Source organism: Rhinopithecus roxellana, chromosome 13, assembly GCF_007565055.1.
Source record: "Rhinopithecus roxellana isolate Shanxi Qingling chromosome 13, ASM756505v1, whole genome shotgun sequence".
NCBI lineage: Eukaryota > Metazoa > Chordata > Mammalia > Primates > Cercopithecidae > Rhinopithecus > Rhinopithecus roxellana.
In genome coordinates, this window is record NC_044561.1 from 32879462 (window position 1) to 32906342 (window position 26881).

The following is a 26881-nucleotide window of genomic DNA, read 5'->3' on the forward strand; positions in this document are numbered from 1 at the left end:
TTATGTAGTACATTGCACAAGCAAACTTTTTCTTGATAAATTTAATTTTTATGTGCCTTTTCACTGACTAGGCTCAATGTTGATTCTGATCCTAGTTGCAACATAGTTTGCTTATTAGTTAGGTCTAGCTATAATGAATTGCTTTTAAAATAAAAGATGCAACAAATAAATGCTTTTATAGCTGTTGATTTTCATTCTATAAGCATTGATATAAACTTAGTGAATTCTTATTCCTCCAAAATTTTTAGATTGATTTAAATGCATTTGTCAATTATTTTCCTATCATCCTTATATAAAAGAACTCTGATTATGGGATAATGTATTCTAAGCATTGTGATGGAGGCAATCACCCAGTGCCTAGTGTTGTATGTACGGATTTGATAAAATAAAAATTCATTCTTCTTTCTGAAATATTTTATAAAATTCTCTGAAGTACAGCTAGAGTAGCCAGGCTTATGAAATCAAAATACATAGTTTTTTTTTATATTTTATCAGGCAAATCTAAGTACAGAAACTTTAATCAATTTAACCTTTGTCATTAGTCAGTGTAACCTAGCAAATTCCTTTATATTTCAAGGTTAAAATGCATTAATTCAAATGGGAAGATAAGTATATTACCGCTTGTTAAATGTTAGATGCCAGGTATTATTGTATGTGGAACTTTTAGACCATAATACTTCCATCCTGATCACAATCCTAAGTGATGAGTACTGGTATAAGAAAATCTACTCAAACATTTATGTGAATTATTCAAAGTTATACAGTAAGAAAGCAGTGTGCTCACATTTGCACTCAACTCTATTGGATTCCAAAGTCTTCATTGCTTCATAAGAAATTAGCCATTGCCTTTCAAATGCCACTTGTTCTCTTTTTCTTTCACAAACTGACTTCATGAAAGTAAATCAGTGCAAATATTTTCTCCCATTCTGTAGGTTGTCTGTTCACTCTGCAGACAGTTTCTTTTGCTGTGCAGAGTTCTTCAGTTTAATTAGGACCCATTTGTAATTTTTTTGTGTTCTTGCAGTTGCCTTTGGCATTTTTCTCATGAAATCTTCGTCCATGCCTATGTCCTGAATGGTATTGCCTCAGTCGTCTTCCACGGTTTTCTTAGTTTGGGGTTTTATATTTACGTTTTTAATCCCTCTTGAGTTAATTTTTGTATATGGTGTAAGGAAGGGGTCCAGTTTCAGTTTTCTACATATGGCCAGCCAGTTCTCCCAACACCATTTATTGAAAAGGGATTCCTTTCCCCATTGCTTGTTTTTGTCAGGTTTGTCGAAGATCAGATGGTTGAAGGTGTGTGATCTTATCTCTGGGTTCTCTATTCTGTTCTACTGGTCTATGTGTCTGATAAAAGTCTAACATCCAGCACCTATAAGGAATTTAAACCAATTTACAAGAAAAAAAACCAATTCCATTAAAATGAGAGCAAGCAACATAAACAGATATTTCTCAAAAAAAGACATACATGCGGCAAACAATCATATGAATAAAGCTCAACATAACTGATCGTTAGAGAAATGTAAATCAAAATCACAATGAGATACTGTCTCACAACAGAATGGCTCTTATTAAAAAGTAAAAAAATAACAGATGGTGGTTAGGTTGTGGAGCAAAGGGAATTGTTTTACACTGTTGGTGGAATTGTTTTACACTGTTGGTGTAAATTAGTACAATCATGTGGAAGAGAGTGTGGTGATTCCTCAAAGACTTAAAGACAGAACTGCCATTCAACCCAACAATCCCATTACTGCATAGATACCCAAAGGAATATAAATTGTTCTATTATAAAGACTCATGCATGCATATGTTTACTGTAGCATTATTCACAATAACAAAGACATCAACAAACCCAAATAACCATTAATGATAGACTGGATAAAGAAAATGTGGTACCATGGAATACTATGCAGCCATAAAAAATAATAAGATAATGTCCTTTACAGGAACATGGATGGAGCTGGAGGCTATTATCCTTAGCAAACTAACGCAGAAACAGAATACCAGATACCGCAGGTTCTCACTTATAAGTGGGAGCTAAATGATGAGAACACATGGACATATAGAGGGAAATAACACACACTGGGGCCTATCGGAGGGCAGAGGGTGGGAAGAGGGAGAGAGGTGGGAAAAATTACTAAAGGATACTACGTGTAATGCCTGGGTGATGAAATAATCTCTACAACCAACCCCATGACACAGGTTTACCAATGTAAAAAAGCTACACATCCTGCATAGGTAACCCTGAACTTAAAATAAAAGTAAAACAATTTACAGAACATGGGAGACATCTGTATTTTGAACTTTGCATAGAACTGACATTTCTTTATAATTAAATTTAGTTTATAATTTACTTTGTGGGGGGAGCAATATCACAGCAGTGATGTTGTGTTTTTCTGTGTAAATTAGCACATGATAAAGATTTGTCCTAGTACAGTTGATGTTAAATTTACTCAGCCATAGAGATTTGACAGATTTTTCTATTATAGAGCTAATTATTTTTCTCTTCTTTATTAAGTATCTTAGGGAGATTTACCAGATAATGTGCATAAACCGTCACATTTAATCTGGAAGCTTCCCTTCCTTCTTAAATTTTTTTTGCATATATCTCTCTTTGGAAATTAAGGCTCTCATCTTTGTTTACAGGTCAGAAAAACTGGGAAAAACTCAGGCTCTTCCACTTATTTGATGTTTGGCACAATATTCTTCTTGAGCCCAAAACATTGGTATTACTGGTAAGCTTGCTAGAAATTTAGAAACTCAGACTTTTATTCCAGATATCCTGAAAAAAATTTCTGCAGGACAAATTACCCAGTTTACTGTTCACATTAAAATTTAAGAAATAGCTTCTAACTCACCATGACTTTTCTATCTGAGAAATATACACAACTTATTATGTATGATGTAAATATAGTGCTCAAAAATGGAAAAAAAAAAAAAAAAAAAAGTAAGTCAGTCGCTCTCTTGCTCTCTGGCATCTGGTTGGGTTCAGCCAGTGAGAGTTACCAGCAGGTGATTTCAGCGGTTAATTGCAAGTCTTAACAGTTTACCATGGAGGGTCATGTGAAAGACAGGAAAACCTGCAGGGATATAAGTAGATAGTAGAGGGAAGGAAGGAATTTGGGTACTTTTATCTTTAGGTTGACTCTGGCTGAGGAATATGTATTATTATATCTAAAGTATGCTCAGATATTCTACTGTTTAAGACATTGGTGTATAATTATATGCTGATATTATTCATGATAGAGTGATTATGTGATTAACAAATGTACTTGCTCTACCAATGGACTTGCTTTCATGAGGTTTTTGGTCTACTGTGGAAGATGTATAACAATGTTTTAAAACACAAGAAAGTATTATTGCAAATTATAATGAGAATATTGACTAAAACTATTTTTTAATAAAATGAGAAATTAAAACAAGAAGATATGATCTAAGAGGAGGGGTTCAAAACAGTTGTTCCTATTCTGTGAGGGAGAGTATTCACGAGAGACGATCAAGAAACAATACAGAGGCCAGGCACGTGGCTCATGCCTGTAAACCCACCACTTTGGGAGGCCAAGGCAAGTGGATTACCTGAGGTCAGGAATTAGAGATCAGCCTGGCCAACACAGTGAAACCCCATCTCTGCTAGAAATATGAAAAAAAAAAAAAAAAAATAGCCAGGCATACTGGCGGGCTCCTGTAATTCCAGCTACTCAGGAGGCGGAGGCAGGAGAATCGCTTGAACCTGGGAGGTGGAGGTCGCAATGAGCTGAGATCGCACCATTGCACACCAGCCTGGGCAACAAGAACAAAACTCTCTCTCGAAAATAATAATAATAATAATAATAATAATAATAAAATAAAGAAACAATAGAGATGAAGAGAATAGTGTAGTAGGATATAGGTTAAAGACAAATAGAGAAAGAGGTCATGTAGATTTATTTTGTTGGGTGAAAATGGGAAAAATAGGAGTTCAGTTTTATTTGACAAAGATTAGAGACACAGGCTTGGAGTTTTAACGAACAGGTGATATGAAGATATAAATTATAAATAATAATTATACTGAGCAGTAGACCAAAAACAAGTATGTATATCCTCAGTTTTAGCACAAAATCTTTGACAAACATTTGTGAAACTTTCAGAAGTGTAATGTTTATTCTTCTAGCATTCCCAGAGTAAGATCTCAAGCAGGACCATACTGAGCCTGAAATATTTGATCATGTCACTCACAATGGGCAATAGAAGCAATATTGACCAGTCTCCACTCTGTCATGAGGGATGAGCTATAACTTATGGAACAAATCAGATATTTTGGTCTCTTTGATCCTGCCATTCTTTCCAAAGTGAAGCCCACAAGATGCTATGCAACCCTTTAGTGTGGGTTCAGAATACTTTGGCACCTTTCTGCACAGTAGTAAATTAACGTTTGAGGAAATAAATAATCGCATGAATGGCCCAATCTGCACACTCAAACTATAATTAGTATTCCCATAGTTCTTTGAAGGCCTGACATTAATAACATAAACAAACAAGGGAAGACAACAGTGATTGCAACCAATAAGATATAATTTAATTTAAAAATTAACCAAAGAAAGTTAAGCTGTTTCAAGTGAGCATGCAATTAAAATAAATATATGAAGATAAGTGAGCAAAAGCAACAAAATTAATGTCTCTTGCATAATGGTTTATTATCAAATATAGTAAACACATACACATATGCTCATAGATATACACACATTAATATGCACACATACACACACATACAATATTTTTACCTGAGACCAGGCACAATCCCGCATATGGTCCTAGCAAGAAGAGGAGAACTGAGTAAAATGGTGGGTGAAAATGTTCAGAATTAGATAGGACCTGGGATTAGGGAAAGGCCTGAAGGACAAGAGCCTGATGTAGTTTATTAGTTAGAGATTTAAGACCACAAGTAGCTCTCAGGGTAGCTGACTTTAGTAGTCATAAGTAAGGTCCAATTTAGGGAAAGCCTAGTCTGATGAACCATGACAACTTTAAGCTGGGTTTTGACATAGGCAGGTCATAGCAGAGATGATTAGCATAGGGTATCACGGTCCTAGCCATCAGATGGAAGTATAGGATTAGGGAAATAGTACTAAGAGGAACCCAGAAATAGTAAGATGTCACCTCATGTTTAGAATAAAATAAAAAGCAGGGAGGTTATAAACCAGGACTGAGACTCAAAGTGTAAAACAGAATACCAGTCAGCTGAAGTGAGGTGTGAAGTCCAGCCCATATTTCTAGGAATAGGCATTAGTGCAGAATTAGAATATAGCACAAAGTGAAGGCAACATTATTATAAATATCAAGGGGTAAATTTGAGTTCCTTATCTTACTCCTGAATGACCAGAGCATTTGTCATAAGGATGAAAGAGAACTAAGCCTATAAATGAGAGTCCAGTGGTTCAGCTGAGGATAAAGAAGTCTGCAGAGGTTAGGAATCAGATTGAGTTTAATGAGTAGATTGTTAGGATGATCAGAGACTAAAATAAAAGGATATGATCACTTTATTCATTTATCTTCATAGGTAGATAGATAGATGGATAGAGATATAATTATGTATATGAATATAAATGTACAGATATATTATTTTGCATCTTAAGCAATTTGATTGAATGTAAAGAATTTAGCACAGCCTCTTAAATATTAACTACTATTTTATTGCAACTAATATTCAAAATGTCTCTAATACTAATTTCCATAAGTCACGTTGAAACCTATCCAAATGTCCCATAGAACTGATGTTTATGGTTTCTTTTGAATAAACATAGACATTTACTGTTCCATCTTGAAACCTGAGAAAGTTACATTTGTCTTATGTGAGTTTCTTTCTCAGGAAACCAGCCACCAAACCTCCCAGATAGCATCAAGGAATTGAAACTTACCAGATCAACACATCTGGACAATGAGATGCTAGATCCCTCACCTGCCATTATTAACTAGCCAACCATCTGCTTCCTATTGATGAACTCTGCTTCATTACCCCTTCCTAATTCCCGTTTTCCCATACATGGTTATATTTCTTCCCTGTTACATAAATCCCTAATTTTAGTTGACCAGGGAGATGCATTGGAGACTGATCTCCTATCTCCCAGGTCGCAGCACCCAAGTAAAGGCTTCTTCCCTGGCAATACTCACTGTCTCGGTGATTGGCTTATTGTTCAGTGAACAGCAGGATCTGGAACAAGCTCTTTGCATTTAAATAACAATGTTTTCCATGACATCATTCCTGATAGCTGGGTTTTATTAAATTTGGGCACACAAAACAATTAATGTTTCCGTTAAGGTCACTAAGTAGCAAGTGGCTCTTTGAACAAGGATGTGCTTGAGCAGATTTTGCAGACAAAAAATTAAATGCATTGACACTAACCTAAAGTTATATACTGAATAGATTCAAATTTATTTCTGTAGAAAATCATCAAATTTTAGTAAAAATTCATCACCTACTTATTTGTATCTTCATTTTTGTGGCTACAAATGCATGTTCATTAAATCGCTCCAGATATTTAATTTAATTCTCCAGTTGGGTGGGTTGTGTGATTTAGTAGTGACCACTGAGTGGCCAAGGAATGGCTTGAAATTAAGTATGCTGATTACAAGCCCATACAATATTCCAAAGTATGTAGCATTGTGTTTTCCCACCTTCCATCTGAATAAAAGGACTACACAGACAAAGAACAAGTCAGCCAAAGGATCAAAGAGGCTCAAACCCTAAATTGCCACTGGGAGAAAAGATGCCCAGGAAAGCTATCTAATCCCAATAATCGGATCTGTGTTTGACTATTGCTCCAACAAAAAATAACCATTTGTCTTGTGAAGCCATTGAAATTTTTGGGTTGCTTAACCAAACCTTACTTCTAAAAGTTTAAATTTTATAATCATCTAAAGTGAAGAAGGTAAAGGATTTCAAATACTGTTAAAAACTTTAATGACTCTAGAGCACATAAAAGCAAGTGACTTTTATAGCACTTGAATAGCATATATTTATATGTATAAAAAAACTGAGCTTTGTGTAGAGAACACAAGTAAAACATCACATGAGGCATTGAATCCACAATCATTATTGCATTTGACTTCTCAGTGAATATAACATTTATAAATTATTTCAATGAGAATAGTTTTATTCCTTTGTATTTGAAGTGGCTTTAGAATAAAAACCTTATTTAATACAAAAAAAGTACCCAGTTATAACAAATAAACACTAGCTATAAACTCTAGTTGACAAAGTAAAATATGTTATAAAGTCACAAATTTAAGAAAAACATTACAATATGCAAAAATTAGTTAACTAATACAATTTCAATTGAAAACCTAAGCAACAGAAAAAATTTACAACACACGAAAGACAAAGAATCAATATCAACAGAGACTTTCTATAATTAAGAGATACAGGCCAGGCACGGTGGCTCACACCTGTAATCCCAGCACTTTGGGAGGCCAAGGCAGGTGGATCATGAGGTCAGGAGATCGAGACCATCCTGGCTAACACGGTGAAATCCCGTCTCTATTAAAAATACAGAAAATTAGCCGGGCGTGGTGGTGGGTGCCCGTAGTCCCAGCTACTCGGAGGCTGAGGCAGGAGAATGGCATGAACCCAGGAGGCGGAGCTTGCAGTGAGCTGGGATCGCGCCACTGCACCCCAGCCTAGGCAACAAAGCGAGACTTCGTCTCAAAAAAAAAAAAAAAAAAAAAAAAAAAAAAAAAAAAAAAATTGTATGGCGGATGCCTGTAGTCCCAGCTACTCAGGAGGCTGAGGCAGGAGAATGCTGTGAACCCAGGAGGCAGAGCTTGCAGTGAGCCGAGACCACACCACTGCACTCCAGCTTGGGTGACAAAGCAAGACCGTCTCAAATAAATAAATAAATAAATAAATAAATAAATAGATATAAATAATGAATAGAAAAGTCTTAAAATATTTTTATCCTACAAAACAAATAAAAGGCAACAAACCCCAAATATATGAAAATATACGATTTCAAAAGTAGTCCAAGAATCAAGTGGAAAAGGGCATAATTGTAACCCATTAACAGAGACAGGAGGCAGCCAAATGCCTAGGAAGATAGAGGAGAGTACACAGTAACAGCCCACCTCCAAGTCAAAAATGGTTTAAAGCCTGAAAGCCAAGCTACAAGTTTAATCCTCAGACCAGATTTAGAAATTGTCCTCCCATTCGGTGTGCTTTTCTCTGATTGATTCCCACCCTTTACCTATTTTACATATACCTACACTTTCCTAATTGGTTTTCTACACTGTTATGCCCACCTTTGAGTGGTGTCTTCACTTTAACCTTTTTTGCGTACTCACAAACCAATCAGCACGCACTCCTCAGCTTGTGCCTATAAAGACCCCAGACTCAGTTGGTAGATGGGGAGACAACTCGACTCCAGGGAAGAGACAGCTTAACTTCGGGGAAGATGACCTGCCCTTCCAGTCTCCTCTCCAGGTCCCCTCTCTGTTGAGAGCCATTTTAATTTTTCAGTAAGATTCTCCACCTTCACCATCCTTCAACCGTCCCTGTGACCTCAGTTCTTCTTGATGCCAGACAAGAGCTCAGAACTCACATGGCACAGGTACTGAGAAATACTGTGACACCAGCCCTTAGCTTTTGCCAGCAGAGGGCAGTCACCCCATGCGACGAGGCAAGGGGTCAACTGAGCTGCTAACACACCACTATCCACGAACAGTGGAACTAATAGAGACCACTGTAACACCCCCTCTAGGGCTAGAGTGCTCTTGTGTCAGTGCCTGGAATAGCTGGCTGGATCCCACACTTACTTGCTCACTTGCTCCCTCTTGCAAAGTGTTGAGTGCAGCAATCCGAGTAGGGGCCACTTACCATGAGCAAGCATAATAAAAACCTCTAAATTAACCTTTTGTAAATATGAATACAAAGAAAGTGGTTGAAATATTACAAAATTATGGAAGTGCTATAAAAGAGTGAAAGGAAATATGTAATTGTGTCCCAAAGATTTTTCATAGGAAATGTTTAGATTTAGGAAATGATTATCATCTATTTTTACTTAGATAAAAGAATATATTATAACTATAACAAGTAAAGACAAGAAATCAGTGGAAATAAATGGTAGTGACAGTACAGAAAAGTGAATAGGTTAAAATGTTGCAAGTTTTAAATGAATAAAATCTAATTCAAAGTAATTGACCTTATGAAGAAAACACTTTGTCTGACTGGAAATTTCCGTTAAGTTATACTCAAAGGAAGACTTGATCAGGGTTTCCGTTTAGTTTCCCATTTTCTCTCTCAGTATTTCTCACCTTGTCAAGTAGAAGTTGTTCTCTGCTTAAGTTTTCTCAAAGTAAAATAGCTGAAGTAGTTACACAGTTTACATCAAAAAAATATTTAACATAAATATTAAAAAAATATTTAACAGTGCCTAGAAGAGGAAAGAGTTTTCCATTTCAGTACTTACCATGAATCTGATTGAAGCAGCTAAGATTGGTTGTCCAGTCCTAAACAAGCTATTCTAAGATGGGTAAAATGTATGAATTGTCTTAGAGATCTCTTGGGTTCCATGCCTAGAACTAAGAGAAGAATCAATCAAATACACAAACCTTATAGCTACTACGTAATGGGGAGTAGTGGAATAGATGCCAGGAAGTCAACCAAGCATGCCCAATAAAATCACATTCAGAAGCAATAAATAGTGCAAATACCATTGCGAAAAACACAAATTGAATAGAAGAAAGACTGGACACATCCTATCACAGAGCCGAAGAAAATAATTGAAACAAAGGAGACCATTTGCTATATAGAAAAATATATCACAAAGAAATAATCTGCAAACAATACGCAATTTAAAAGATAGAAACAGAATGCACGTCAAAAATGATAATCAATAGCATAATAGAAGAAAGAATTCCACACTATGAACGGAACTTGGATTGGAAATCTAAAACAAACACAAGAATTATCATGCTGAATGGGGAATAACTGAAATTCTTTCCTCTAGGATCTGGAACGACTACAACTGATAAACTTAGTAAAGTTGCAGGATAAAAAATTCAACATACAAAAATCAGTAGCATTTCTATATGACAACAGTGAACAATATGAAAAAGAAATGTAAAAGTAATCTCATTTAAAATAGCTGAAACAAATTTAAACACCTAGGAATTAGCTTAACTAAACAAGTGTAAGATCTCTACAGTGAAAGCAATGAAATAGTGAGGAAAGAAATTGAAGAGGACACACAAAAAGTGGAGAGAGATTTCATGTTCATGGGTTGGAAGAATCCATACTGTTAAAATACGCATACTACCTATAGCAATCTATACATTCAATGCAGCCCCCTCAAAACACCAATGATGTTCTGCATAAATTGTTTTAAAAATTCTGAAATTTATATGGAATCATGAGAGACCCAGAATAGTCAAAGTTATCCCGAGTGAAAAGAACAAAACTGGAGGAATCACATTACCTGACTTCAAATTCTGCTACAGAGCTATCGTAACGAAAGCAGCATGGTACTGGCATAAAACAGACGCATAAACCACTTGGAACACAACAGGGAACTGAGAAACAAATCCACACACCTATAGTAAACTCATTTGTGACAAAGGCGCCAAGAACATATATTGGGAAAAAGACAGCCTCTTCAACAAATGGTGCAGAGAAAACTGAATATCCATATGCAGAAGAATGAAACTTGATTTTTATCTCTTGCCTTATTCAAACATCAAATATAAGTGCAGTAAAGATTTAAATCCAAGACCTCAAACTATGAAACTACTACCAAAAAATGAAGAAACTCTCCAACACACTGCCCTGGGCCAAAATTTCTTGAGCAATACCCTACAAGCACAGGCAATCAGAGCCAAAATGGACAAATGGGATCACTTCAAGTTAAAAAGTTTCGGCACTGCAAAGGAAACAATCAACAAAGTGAAGAGAAAATTCACAGAACTGGAGAAAACATTTGCACATTACCCACTTGGCAAGCGATTGATAACCAGAATATATAAGGAGCTCAAACTACTCTATAGAAATATAAAGCTAATAATTTGATTAAACAATGGGGAAAATGTTTGAATAGACATTTCTCAAAAGAAGACCTACAAATGGAAAACAGGCATATAAAAAATGTTCAGCATCATTGATCATCAGAGAAATGCAGATCAAAACTACAATGGGATATCAGCTCACCATAGTTAAAATGGCTCTTATATGTAAGTCAGGCAATAACAAATGCAGGTAAGGATATGAGGGAAAGGAAACCCTTATACCCTGCTGGTGGAAATATAACAACCACTATGGAGAAGAGTTTGGAGGTTCCTCAACAAACCTAAAAGTAGAGCTAACATATGATCCAGCGGTCCCACTGCTGGGGATGTACCCACAAGAAAGAAAATGATTATATCGAAGAGATACCTGCACTCCCATGTTTGTTGAGGTATTGTTCACGATAGCCAAGATTTGGAAGCAACCTAAGTGTCCATCAACAGATGAATGGATAAAGAAAATGTGGTACATAGACACAATGGAGTACCATTTATCCTTAAAAAGGAATGAGATTCTGTCATTTGTTGCAACAGGGATGGAACTCCAGATCGTTGTGTTAGGTGAAATAAGACAGACACAGAAAGACAAACATCTCATGTTATCAGTTATTTGTGCGTGCTAAATATCAAAACAATTGAATTCATGGAGATAGATTATAGAAAAATGTTTACCAGGAGCTAGTTAAGGTAATGCAGAAGTTTGGGGAGATGGAATGGTTAATGGGTACAAACAGTAGTTAGAAAGAATGAGTAAGACCTGGTATTTCATAGTACAATAGTGGACTATAGTCAATAATCATTTAAATGTACATTTAAAAATGACTAAAAGAGTATAACTGAATTGTTTGTAACACAAAGGATAAATGCCTGAGGGGATGAATATCCAATTTTCCATGATATGATTACTATGCATTTCATGCCCGACCAAAATATCTCATGAACTCCATAAATATGTAGACCTTATATGTACTCACAAAAATTTAAAAAATACTAATACATGGTAAATATGGCAAAATTGTCAAATTTTAATGAGAAAGAAAGAAATTATCAAATATCTCAAGAAGAATTATTTTTCCCAAATGAGTGGAAATTAGGCATTGCACTTTATATTTTCCATATGCCATCTTACTTAGTTTTAATCCTCCCTACTATAAAATGGTAAGATAAATCCTAGTATCTTCACCTGGTACTTGAGGAAATTGAAACTGCAAAACTTTTAAGCAACGCAAGTGATAGAGTTAGCAAGTTCACATTTTAACCTAGGCCCACCCAAAAACAAAATCAGCATGTCTTCAATGTGCCATTTAAGAAAGCAAAATGAAAGGACAGCTGCCAGAAGGTGGGATACAAAGTAGAACTCTAGTGCAACACAATTGTTATTGACGTGAACTGACAATGACCACGGAAACTAAATACTCATTACACAGACAAGGAAATAGGACCACTCTTCTCTCCCTCTTACCGCTGAGTGACTTTCCACTAAGGTGAGCGAAACTTGGGTTTTAACCAACCCACTCTCAGCAAATGAACAGCGCCCTAAAGTTAAAGAATCTCTCCTCTGTGTTCCCTGTAATAGATGCACCTAACCGACAGGTAAATATTCACAGGCTGCTCTACAACTAATGAAAGGATATATTCAGCCTATTAAAACAAGTTAAAACATGACGGTGGAAATATATTTTACCAAAACTATTTCTAAACTATTTTAAACTGCCAAACCACTAGCTTCCTTTAATTTGGGCTTTCCCATGTTAATGTACAACATTCTTAGTTGTGGAAAACCTTCAGAGAAAGAACGAGAGAGAGAGAGAGAGAAGAAAAAAAAAAAACAGAAAGCATGTTCTAATGTCAAAGAGCATGAAAAATATAGAATAAAACAAGCAAAAATATGAATATGCTTTGGTACAAAAGAGGATGACATATTTTATCCCTTCTGTCTCCCAAATCCACCAGACACAAGATATTGGCTTGAGGAGAAAACTCTTAGCATAGGATGCAAAACAGAGTATGCTAGTTATGTTGTGCTACCTATTGCTAACAGTGACATTGAGAGAGGCCTTTTTCCTGAGTTACTAGATTGAAATAAACATTCATTGTACAGAGGCCATTAATTTTAAAAAATCAGAATCCAATATATGTGCTGGGGGTTGAATCGTATCCCCCTTAAAGTTTGTATGTTGAAGTCCTAACTCCCATTACTTCAGAATGTGACCTTATTTGAAAATAGTCATTGCAGATGCAATTAGTTAAGATAAAATCATGATGTAGTAGGGTGGGTCTCTAGTCCAACATAACTGATGTCCTAAAAAAGGGAGACTTGGACACAAGCACATAAACACAGGGAGAACACCATGTGAAGGTGAAGGCAGATCTGGGTGATACAGCAAAAACCAAAATGCTAAAGATTGCCAGCAACCTACTGGAAGCTAAGCTGGGGAGAAGCATGGAAAAGATTCTCACAGCCCTCAGAAGGAACCAGCTCTTCAGACATATTGATTTCAGACTTTTAGCCAACAGAAATGTGAGATAATACATTTCTATTGTTTTGGTCACATCGTTTGTGATATTTTGTTACAGCAGCCCTGGAATATTAACACAGTATGTAATACACTATCTTTTGGGGAGAGATGGTTATACAAGATGATTATACATTTAAACTATAATACAGGCATAACTAATTTATCTGTTCTCTGGGTGGGAAAAAGACAAAATGAAGAGAAAAACCAGCAGCCATGTGTGCTGGGAAGCATTCTCAGGGGCTAGGCATTTCAAACCACTTCTAAAATCAGGCTGTTTTGGTTGGCACCATAACCTTAGTGAACAGCTCCATAATGCTTTTCAGGAGCCTACAGAAATATGTGAGATGATCAAAAACAAAACAAAACAAGCCCCAATTGATTACACAGCATCACAAAATTGAAATGAATATGATTTTAATAAAATATCTATATTTATAGCATAAGAAATTGGTTAATTATGAAGCTAAAAGTGAAAATGGATTTATAGTATTCAAAAGTGAGATTGCATTTGATTCTACATGAATTCTCAAGATTATATGATAATTTTGGGGAAGTAAATGCCAAACAAATTAAATGCAACTCACTCATAGTTCAAATAGTAATTTCAGAAGTAAAAAAAATAACATTCTGTCAAAATTTTAGAGCATATAATTTAATATATGATTATATTTACATATGTATGTATAAGATTTTATGAAGGATCTTCCAAAGTGATATAGTTTGGATGTTTGTCCCCACCAAATATGTTGAAATGTGAACCCGAGTGTTGAAAGTGGGACCCAGTGGGAGGTGTTTGGGTTATTGGGACAGGTCACTCATGAAGGGCTTGGTGCCATCCTTTTGGCAATGAGTGAGTTCTCACTCTGTTAGCTCACACAAGAGCTGGTTGTTAAAGAGAGACTGGTGACTCCTTTTCTCTTGCTGTCTCTCAGTGTGACACATTGGTTCCCCCTTCACCTTCTGCCATGAGTAAAAGCTGTCTGAGGTTTCACCAGAATAGGTACAGATGCTGGCACCATGCATGTATAGCCTGCAGAATCCTGAGCCAAAATAAATCTCTTTTATTTATAAAGTATTCATTCAGTCTCAGATATTCCTTTAAAGCAACCCAAAATGGACTAACACAAAATGTATATAGCACAAAAGGCTATTAAAATGTAGCACATAAGAGCATTCAGCAACAAAACTGTTACTGACCTGAAAGATTTGCAGGAAACTAATTTAAATCACTAACAATGTTGTTTTAATTTAAATCACTAACACTTATGTTTCATAAGGCAAATAAATTAAGTTGGTCTTCTCCATTCTCAGTTTCAATTAAAAAAATTTCATTTTCTAGAGTTTCAGTGATTGAAAATATGTCATGAATTACTGCATTTTTCATCTGCAGTTGGTTGAATCCTTGGAGGCAGAAACTGCAGATAACAAGGGCCAATTAAGGGACTTGAGCATCCACAAATCTGGGAATCTTCAGTGGTCCTGGAACAAATCTTTACATATATGTAGGGCTGACTACATTGGAAAACCAGAAAAATTTCCTTTCATTCATATAACATGGTTTGGCTCTGTGTCCCCACCCAATTCTCACCTTGAATGTAATAATCCCCATGTGTCATTGGAGGGACCCAGTGAGACATAATAGAATCATGGGGGCAGGTTTTTGCCATGCTGCTCTCCTGATAGCGAATACGTCTCACGAGATTCAATGTTTTTGTAAAGGGAAGTTCCCCTGCATATGCCCTCTTGTCTGCCACGTAAGGCATGCCTTTGCTCTTCCTTCACTTTCCACCATTTTTGTGAGGCCTCCCCAGCCATATGGAACTGTGATTCTTTTAAACCTCTTTCTTTCATACATTACCCAGTCTTGGGTATGTTTTTATTAGCAGCATGAGAACAGACTAATACATCATATAAGTGTTTTAATATTTTCAAGTAATAAATAAATACATGACAAAACATAGACAATTGTGATAAAGTTTAAAGGGAAAAAATTTCCATGGAATACATTTTTTTAGTTTATTTAAAAAAAGACAACTTCTCAATAATCTTTATAGATTTTGGATCAATATGACAGGTAACTTAATAAGAAACTGAGATTTGTTCCTAGAGTTATTTTTTATAAAAAAATCAGTCTTTCGAAAGCTAGTAGAAAAGCCAAAAGACATTGTAAACTATTTCAGTTGAGTGAACTTCACATTCTTTGAATGTTTCTTGTCACTAGTATTTTCATTAAATCAAATATTTTGATTTGAAGAATGTTGTTTTGTGTCTTTTTGTTCTGAAGTGTTTTCTTTGATTAAAACAATGCTGATATGAATGTTTTGATTATTTGGTTTGTTGTTGATATTTGGATTGGCCCTCAACCTTCACTGCATCTTTCATTTGGAGAAGTTAGAAAAGTAAAACTGTTTCTGAGGCTTCTTTGAAACTTGGGCACTAGGAGTGAATTAGTTACCTAATCAATCAGAGGATTTCACTCAAGATTGGAAGGCAGATATGATGCACAATCTCTTTGAAACTTTTTAACATTACTGCTGGTTAGGAAGGTCCGGGAGGTAACAGGGTCCTTTAGAATCATGGATGTCAAGAAAAACACGCCATTGACCGGATTCCCCTACTTTTAAAACGAGGGCTTAGAATTCCATTTTTTCAAGTTCCCGGTGTTAAGTCCAGCATGACTTCAGTGGTGACCACAAAGAAATAGTGCTCAGTTTTAGAACTTGCACCAATACCTTCAGTCACTTTAGTACCTAAGTTATACCTAGTTGTAGTGAAAACTCATAATATTATGTTGCCTCAGCATCTGTTTTAAATGCAAGTTTATTTAGCTTTCTTGTAACAGAGACAGGACTCAGTCAACCTTGGCAAAGTTTTCAGCTCTACACTACACTCAAATCGCTTGAGCAGGTTGCCAGAGATAGGAACTTAGAGGCATCTCTCCTGCTGGTGGACTGGGCTTCCTGATTTCCCACCACTTCCTTTTAATAGACCATTCAGACCATGTATTCAAACATAAGGCGACCTACACCCCATTCCCCAATCTAGACTGCTAATTGCCCCCTACTCTCTCTCCTTTTGCCTGTGCTCCCTGACCTTTGTGTATGTGGTTTTTAGGCATGAAGTGTACCCTCTAAGGTCCACAGGTACTGAAAACTCTTAATGTTACATTGAACCTCAGATACTTAGGTTCAATACTTTAATTTGACCCAGAATTAAAACTATATGATCCTCTCTTAACATTTGCAACTCAGTACAATATCTGAGGTTCAAAAATGATGACTCACGTATTTCAGTGAGATGTGCTAAACCAGAAAATTTAGCTGCTGATAGCTGACTATAAAGATCACCTTATTCAAGACACTTATTTAGGAATGGAAGCATAGATAGTACAAGATTCTTGGTTCAAAGTTAAAAATATATTTATTCTTCAAAACCAAACTAGAATCTGATTTCATTACATTTGTTCTACAACTCATATTGTCTCTTATGGTCAGTGATCTCTGTTCAATTATTCAGGAAAATCTGTTCATGGATGGACCTTGGCAATTAGGTGCATATAATACTATTTGACAGCACAATCCCGTTTCTAGAATCAGGAGTGTAATTCAGTAAATATGAACCTATGAAAACAGAACTACCACATAGACAACTTGGAACAAGGGCAAATTATGTCCTCCCTGTACTACATAGGCCCTTCTATGACCCAGTTTGGGCTCTCTTTATTACAAAGCCATCTTATTGTTCCCCAGGGCATATTTTTGAGTATCTCTCACCTGAAACTCAGTACCTGAACTCCCCAGGGGGAAGAGAAAATTGTACACCTCTCTTGTCAAGTCTAAGTTCCTCCCTAGTGTTCATTTCCTCCCCAGGACAGTATGCTTTCCTAGACGACTGGACTTGAGAGTTCCAACACACTTTATGGAACCATGTTCTCTGCATACAGAGGCTGAATCTGCCTTAGGCTTAATAAGCATAATGTGTCTGAACATATGAATTCTATGTCACTACATTTGTCCATGTGTGAGTTATTCCATATAAAAATAACAGCAGGCATGAGTCTTAAATTGTAGATTATGGAATAGAATTCAGAAATCCCAGTTGGTTCTTCTTTATGGTCTCAGACAGCATGAATCCACATATAACACAGCATCTTTGCTCTTAATATCCTTTGATCAAATGCTTGAACCAGACCACAAACAAAATGTATTTGCCAAGAAGCAATAAATGTAATCAGAAAGAGTGCAGACTAAATCCATATTTACAAAAGAAACATTTCTAAGTGGGATCTTGATATACAGACATAATGAATGAAGAGTCTCTTATATCATTTGGTAGCATAGTTTTGTTCATCGGAGTCAGGGTGTCTGGAGAGTCAACATCCCAGATTGGGAACTTCGCTTGAACATTTCATAATTGAAAGTCCATTAAAGTGATTATCTGAACACCATAAACTTGCCTGCTCTGGAGGTAAATTCAAGCCTCAAACTCAAAAATCTCAAGCCAAGTTTATAAGCTTGGAATGGTAAGGCACTCTGGATTTTTAATCATCAAGACGTTAAAAACCCTTGGTGTCCAGAATCAGCTGTTGCGTATTCAAGCCTTGAACTTTTGAAGAAGGAGAGACATTGCCAAAGGACAATCAGGCCAAACGGAAAAGAAGCAGTCACAAGACTGAGAAAGAAAAAAGAAAAAAGTCTTGAAAAATTGGTAACGGTGAAGTCCTCCCAGTTTTGTGAATGATAGTTCTGCTTTCATATAGACGTTATAGTTTGCATTATTAGCAAATTCCAGTCATTCTTATCTTCTGGCTTAGTGACTATGTTCTATGTGACTCTGCCAAGGTTGCCATAGCAAAGTACCAAAGATTGAGGGACATAAACAACAGAAGTTTATTTTCTCAAGTTCTGGTGGCTACAGGTCTGAGCTCAAGGTGTTAGCAGGGTTATTCCCTTCTGAAGTCTCCCCTTGGCTTGTAAATGGCCTTCTCCCTGTGTTTTCACAGTCTTTCCTCTCTAATATGTGTCTCTGTCCTAATTTTCTCCCTTCATAAAAACATCAGTCACACGGAGTAGGGCCCACCTTCATGACCTCATTGTTAATATAACTTTACCTCTTTGAAGACCCTATCTCCAAAGACAGTCACTTTCTGAAGTACTGAGGGTTAGGACTACAAAACATAAATTTGGGGAAATACAATAAAATCCCTAACATGTTACTTATTCTAGCTGTACCTTTCTCTTTGTAATATCCCTGGGAATTTTCGCCCTCTCTTAGGGCAAATATATTGAAATTAAAAATAATACTTACATTGAAATTAGTATTTTGGTGTATCTTCTCCTGGTTTTGGCAATATAAAAAATTAAAACTCTTTATAATATTATGTAAGCTCTACTATGTCCCATAATTTTCCCACCAAAAATGAATTATGAGATTATTAAATGTATGAAATATTACTCAGGAAAGTAGAGTATAATGAATATGTACAATCCACTGCATGAAATAAATGAATAGCATTTTAATTATCCCTTATTTTGACCATTCAGAAGATGCACAGTATTTTCTGCCTTTACAAATAATAACATAATGAAGACACCTAGAAAGAAGTATTTGTGGATACATTTCATCAGCCCATAGAATAAACTCACAGAACTTAAAGTATAATAAATTCCAGAACCTAAAATATAATAAATAAATTATTTATTATATTTTGATATGAAAGGATCCTTCTAAAATTACAGCTTTCAAAGTAAAAGGCAAATTACTGTTTCTAAGTCTATGAATATTTCAGAGGTATTTAAGTCTGCCAAATTACTGTTCAGAAGGAAGTTATTCATTACAGAACACACTACAGTAAATCATCAGTAACAAAAAATGAATTGCCTAATTTTTTCATTATATGCAAATTTAATGCTTGTTGTCATTCAAACTGACTTCAAGTTGATCAAATAATTTATTGCATTTATTTATTTTTATCTCTTTAAACTTTTAATCAATTTTTCTGTTGACATATTTGTGCATATCTAATTGTTCTGAGCAAATGTACCATAAAGATCAACTTAAAATGGATTATGGTGGCTTGTCCACACTACCATTTTAGTAAAGAAAATTTGCCTGTTTGAGTTACCCATATTTTATCTTCCAGTAAAGCACATCATTGAATGTTTGGAACAAGTTCTATAATGAAAATTTTAAATTTGATTTTGTAATTTATTTATTATACTTTAAGTTCTGGAATACACGTGCAGAACATGCAGGTTTGTTATATAAGTATACACATGCCATGGTGGTTTGCTGCACCCATCAACCCATCCTCTACATTAAGTATTTCTCTAATGCTATCCCTCCCCTAGCCACCTATCCCTCAAAAGGCCCTGGTGTGTGATGCTCCCCTCCCTGTGTCCATGTGTTCTCATTGTTCAACTCTCACTTATGAGTGAGAACATGTGCTGTTTGGTTTTCCGTTCTTGTGATAGTTTGCTGAGAATGATGGTTTCCAACTTCATCCATGTTCCTGCAAGGAACATGAACTCATCCTTTTTTATGGCTGCATAGTATTCCATGGTGTATATGTGCCATGTTTTCTTTATCTAGTCTATAATTTGTCAAATTTCCTAAATGTACAATGTATTTATTTATTTTTTTGTATCTGTGTACATAAAAAGAACACAAAGTTTGAGACAGTTCAGTCAAGTCATTGTCTCCCTGATTTGCTTTATGTATTTTAGCAGAAAAAGAAATATAATTTGGTCATTTAATTTCTTGTTTTATATCAGGAGACTATTTAGAAATACAAAGAAATGAAGTTACTTTTCTTGGCATTCTGTTAATTGATTGTAGGACCATGATACAATTGGCACAGAAAAAGTCTTTTATGAGATAATCATGATGGCATATCATCAGGGCAAGGGAAACGGTATATTCAGATAGCTAAAAGAACTACGAACACACTATATACTGAAGGAAAAAAATAAATGTTGTGTTTCATGAACAGGTGGCTGTAATACGTGTGTGAAAGTGTTGGTGAACTCAAGGCAGTTATGGAGAGAGATGATGGTTTTTAATGTGGACGAGCTGTCACTTAGAATGAAGAAGCTTATGCTAAAGGGCTGCGTAACTGCCGTCAATAGTACTGCTAGCAATCAGTTAAAATGAAAAGGAAGGTAGAAATTTGTTCTTTATAAAAGGATTCTTCTAAAATTAGAGCTTTCAAAAGAACAGTGTAAAGAATTCTTCATGATTTAATGTAACACCTTTCATTGGAAGAATTCAAATTGTAGCTACAGCATAGTCTTTCAGAAATGTAGTACATCTTACTGTATACAGTAACAGTCCATAGAATTAACTAAAATCAGCACATGTGGCTATTAATATCTCCTGAAGTTCATTGATTCTCAGTTCATAGTCATAATTTGATTGTGTTTTATCCTGATTTTATGGAAAATAACACAAATATGTTATTTATTATAGCATATTAAAAATAGAAATCATGCCAAAGGAAAATTTATAATATTATTACATGCATACCACTTTTTGTAATTACTAAAATCTTAAGGACATGTTCTGACAACTTTTTATTAAATCTGAGGATATTGACTTAACTGGAGATAAGGCAATTATGTTAACTTCAAAGGAAGCATATAAAACTAGCTTTTGTAAAATAAACGTTTGAAGCATGTTTTTAATCATGATATATTATTATAAATCACACACATAGAGCTGAGATCATGCCACTGCACTTCTTCGTGGGTGACGCAGCCAGACTCTCTCTCAAAAAAAATAAAATAAAATAAAATAAAATAAAATTATGTACATAAGTAATAAGATAAAAAAGGATAATATTGAATCTGACTCCAAAATAACTATTGCAAAAATAATGTGCTGTAAATATTAAATTATTTCATGTGTCCTCTCCTAGTCCATGTTCCCTTGAGCATTTCACTTGCAAAACTGAGCCATGAGTCTAAATATTTCATTGTAAGAGGGAGAAAATAATGGACCCCTTTGGCAAACATACTACTGAAAAAAAAACACTCAATCTAAAAATACGCACATGTGGTAGATAGAAGGCTTTCTAAATTTCTTTGAAATCTCACAAATCAAGCTTGGAAGTTACATGTCATGTCTGTATAGCTATATTCCTTAGTATGGATAAGGTGACACTTCTACAATGACATTAAAAATAGTTTTGCAGGCGGGGCACAGTGGCTCATACCTGTAATCCTAGCACTTTGGGAGGCTGAGAATGGTGAATCACTTGAGGTCAGGAGTTCAAGACCAGTCTGGCCAACATGGTGAAACCCCGTCTCTACTAAAAATACAAAAATTAACCGTGCATGGTGGCGGGTGCCTGTAATCCCAGCTACTCGGGAAGCTAAGGCATGAGAATTTCTTGAACTTGGAAGGCAGAAGTTGCAGTAAGACAAGATGGCACCACCACATTCCAGCCTGGGCGAGAGAGTGAGACTCAGTCTCAAAAAATAATAATAAATAAATAAATAAATAATAAAATACAAATAATTTTGCAGAATGAACTTTCTATTGATGGAAAATTATAGAGTTGACAGCTATATTGTAACAGAAATCTAACAAGTCACTTTAATCTTTTGATTAATATTACGAGATACCTTTCTTAAACATAGCTATTACAATCTATAGTAAAGATCTTATTCAGTTAAGTAAATGTTTAAAACAGTTAGTTAATATTGATGAGTTTATTGTAGTACTACTATTTAAATTTTGTTTTTTAAATTAAATGTTCCTTACTTATTGTGGCAGAGGGAGGCAATAATTTGGTAAAGATAAAAAGCCAAAAATTTCATTTGAGCATGGGGGCAATTACTACTCAATTATTCTTTTAATATCAATTGCAAAGCCTTTCTAAGCCAACCATGTGTTTTGAGCTTTATCCTAGTATCCTTTTCACTTAAAATTTCATGGAAACACTATAATCATGGAAATTTGTAGCTAAGCAGAAACCATTCAGATAAGAAATAAAAGTCCTGAAAGAGAAAAGAACTTGTTCAAATAAAAGAAGAGAAAGAAGGTAAATTTGTTTGCTCTCAAGAAATTAGTTTCATTAGTCAGTTCAGGATTTAACACAAATTGCAAGGGTCATGGTGGAAACTGAGTTTAATGTTGAATGAAATGATAGAAATCGAATCATAATTTAGGGAAGTAAAAATGTAAATTGGATTGAGTTTTTAAAAATTGAATTTTCTTTTTCTGCATTGTTAACTCCTTCTACTCCTCCATCACCTTTTCCTCTTCCTTCTCCTCTTCTTTTTCTTGCTCCTGCTTTTTATGATAAGAGCAACCAGATAATGTTTTAGGTTTTGCTTAGTACTAGTATTATTTAATACTCATATATTTTATATACTTCATCAATGTATTGTCTTGCATTTTTTCTTTGGACAAAGGCTTTTTAATAACAATTTCAGTTTAGTTAATAGGTACAGAGCTATTCAGACATTCTATTTTTTTTTTTTTTTTTTTTTTTTGAGGCGGAGTCTCGCTCTGTCGCCCAGGCTGGAGTGCAGTGGCCAGATCTCAGCTCACTGCAAGCTCCGCCTCCCGGGTTTACGCCATTCTCCTGCCTCAGCCTCCGGAGTAGCTGGGACTACAGGCGCCCGCCACCTCGCCCGGCTAGTTTTTGTATTTTAGTAGAGACGGGGTTTCACCGTGTTAGCCAGGATGGTCTCGATCTCCTGACCTCGTGATCCGCCCGTCTCGGCCTCCCAAAGTGCTGGGATTACAGGCTTGAGCCACCGCGCCCGGCCAGACATTCTATTTTTTATGTCAGTTTTACTATGTTGTATTTTCCAAAAAAAATTGTCCATATCAAAATCTTTAAGTTTGTTGGAATAGAGTTTTCCATAAATATTTGCATATTGTAATACCTTTTATTATTCCTGATAATAAATAAGCATTTTTTTCTTAATCAGTCTTGCTAGAGGATTATCAATTTATTAATCTAAACATTTTTATCTATTCTGTACTTATTTAATTTCTCATATCTTTATAATTTATTTCCTTCTATTTACTCTGTATATAAATTGCCTATCTTTTTCTAGTTGCTTAAGATGGAAAATTATATCACTGATGTTAACCTTTCTTATTTTCTTAAAATATTTACAGCTATACATTTCCCTTTAAACACAATGTTACCTGCGTTTCACAAATGTTGATAAGTGTTGTTATCATTATAACGAGATTCTAAATGGTTTTCTTGTGATTTCTTTTTTTATTCTATTAATTATTTTTTCCAAACATTTGAACTATTCTGTCTAGTTTATTGTTATAGTATCAAATTTAATTTTATGGTTGTGAATAAATGTTCTTATCTGACTTCGATTTTTGACATTTCTTGATATTTATTTTGGGCCTGCATATATTCTGTCTTGGTGAATGTTTAATGTGCAACTGAAAATAATGCATTTTCTGAAGTTTCGTAACTGGGACATATTATTCAGTGTTCTACAAATGTCAATTAGGAAAAGGTCATTGATAGTGTCTTTTAGATCCTATGTATCTTTACTGGTCTTGTGTCTAACTAATCTATCAGTCAGTGATAATGCAATATTAAAACCTGTAATTGTCCATTTTTCCTTTACTTTTTCTGTTTTTGTTTTATATACTGTCATGCATCAGTTAACCACAGAAATACAGTATGAGCAATGTGTTGTTAGGTGATTTTGTCATTCTGTGAACATCATAGAGTGCACTTACACAAGTCTATAGCCTACTACACACTTAGCCTAGATGGTATGCCTTTTGTTCCTTGGCTACAAATCTCAGCGGGCTTCTGTTCTGAATACCGTAGGCAATTATAACACAACGTTAAAAATCTGTACATCTAAACATAAGTAAACAGAGGTATGGTAAAAATAACGTATAAAAGATAACAAACTGGTACACTTGTATAAGGCACTTACCTTGAATGGAGCTTGCACGACTGGAAGTTGCTCTGGGTGAGTCAATGAAGCACTAGCGAGTGAATATGAAGGCCGAACACATCACTGCAGTCTACTGTAGACTAGATAAACATTGTACACTTCAGCTACATGAAACTTATCAAAAATATTTTTCTTTCTTCAATCATGAATTCAACTTAGTTACTACAACATTTTTACTTCATTTGCTGTGGGACCAGCATTATATATGCAAAACAGAAACAACATTATGCAGCAGATGGCTGTATTTTGAAGCTCTGTTAATTAAGTATGCAAACATTTATGATTGTTATGTCTTAATGAAATGTTGCACTTTATTTCAGGTGATGTTTATTGTCTTGGAGCACACTTTGATATTACAGTATTCACACAATTTACATTTTAGAGAGTATATCGGCCGGGCGCGGTGGCTCAAACCTGTAATCCCAGCACTTTGGGAGGCCGAGACGGGCGGATCACGGGGTCAGGAGATCGAGACCATCCTGACTAACCCGGTGAAACCCCGTCTCTACTAAAAAATTAAAAAAAAAATTAGCCGGGCGAGGTGGCGGGCGCCTGTAGTCCCAGCTACTCGGGAGGCTGAGGCAGGAGAATGGCGTAAACCCGGGAGGCGGAGCTTACACTGAGCCGAGATCTGGCCACTGCACTCCAGCCTGGGCGACAGAGCGAGACTCCGTCTCAAAAAAAAAAAAAAAAAGAGAGTATATCTTTTTCCATCTTTTATGTTTTAGTCTATTTGTGCCCTATATTAAATATACATATCTTTAAATAGGATATTTGATGCAAATATCCTGAACCTAAAACAAAGTTAAAAAAAAAAAAGAGGTGTTTGGGTCTTGCTTGTTTTAGGCTACCTGTTTCTTTATGTTAAATACACATATCTTTTAAAGAGGATGTTTGGATCTTGATTATTTTATTAAATCTGATGATATAACCACAGCTAATGTAATAATCGGTATAGTTGGGGTTACATTTGTAAATTTTCTAATATCCATTAGCTAATTTTCTGTAATTTTGTTTTAATTTCTTCTGATTTTGCTTTGCTGTTCTTCCTTTTCTGCCTTCTTCTGGGTTATGTTAATTTTTCAGTGTTACATTTTCCTTCTACCATTGAAATTTTGGCTATGGCATTTTGTGAATAATAGTGCTTACTATAAGGATTACAATAGGCATCTTTCACTTACTGCAAGCTACTTAGGGTTAATATGGCACCATTTTATTTGAAGTGTGAGAAGCTTGAAATGATATTGTATGTAAGATGTATATATAAGATCATGTATCTATACTGTGTATTGCTCTTACAGTGGGTAGTTAGATATGAGCAGGGTAGGAAAGCCTCTTCCCCTGTGCCAAACAGGAATGTCAGGGGACCATCAAATGAAGGTCAGGGAGTTGTTACACTGTTTCTCTAAAATGATAATTGGTTATAGCCAGTGCCAGGGAAAGGCAGTCTCCCAATAAACAGAAACACCTGAGACTGGTGATCAGAAACTTCCCGATAAGATCCCAGAAGCTGGGTGACAGGGCTCAAACATGCACACTAAGAGCCAAAATAGTGGAGTTTAACTGATATATGTCTTTCTAGGGATATTTGGCTGGTAAGGGAAGGACACCTCAAGTGAGCATGCATGCAACTCCAATAAACATGCTGTGTGTGCCTGCTCACCTCCCAAATGCTGGCAGGCCCCTGCACATGAGGACAGCCCACCGCTAGGGAAGAATCAAGGGAGAAGGGACTCAAGAACCAGGAAGCATGTCAACATATCAAACTCAAGTCAACAGGACAAACCACATACTTGATCCCTCCAGTCGCCCACTTGGCCCTCTTCCAAGGGTGCTTTACTTTCTTTCCTTCCCGTTCTAAAGCTTTCTAATGAACTTTCACTCCTGCTCGAAAACGTGTCTGTATCTCTCCTTCTGTCTTATACCTCCTTGGTTGAATTCTTTCTTCTGAGGAGGCAAGAATTGGGGTTGCTGTAGACCCATATGGATTTACTGCTGGTGACATACTTTGGTGCCATGACATAGATATGTTTTGCTGGGAACGTGTTTTGGTCCCATGTGACTCAGATACCTTCCACTGCTAACATACTTTGGTGCTGTGTGTCTCAAATTCATTTGGCCATCAACATATTTTGTTTCTGTGACTTTGACACAATCTTCAATGGTAAGAGATCTTTATTCCTCAGTTGCTTCGGCGGAAGGCATTCAACACTCACACATAGTTTTCTTCTCCCCTTCTTTCTCCTGCTTACTAACAAACCCTCAGAACAATTCCTCTTGACCATAAGCGACTCTGCTCACACTCACCCACCAGGCTGATCTCTCAGCTCACCCTGACTGGCAGCTTGCAGAGGTGGGAATAACCTTGGGGTCTACACTGAGTAG

At 35.8% G+C, this 26881-nt stretch overlaps 1 long non-coding RNA gene across 1 annotated transcript in view; it reads right to left on the bottom strand.

The window, feature by feature from the left end:
- Positions 1-1207: 1207 nt before the first annotated feature.
- Positions 1208-26881, bottom strand: part of LOC104669099 — a 30665-nt gene continuing 4991 nt past the window's right edge. Inside the window, exons 2-4 of the long non-coding RNA XR_748932.2 lie at positions 9438-9549; positions 6457-6671; positions 1208-1372 (exon numbers count right to left, since the gene is read on the bottom strand). This is a non-coding gene — a long non-coding RNA (uncharacterized LOC104669099). The remainder of the gene's footprint in view (positions 1373-6456; positions 6672-9437; positions 9550-26881) is intronic.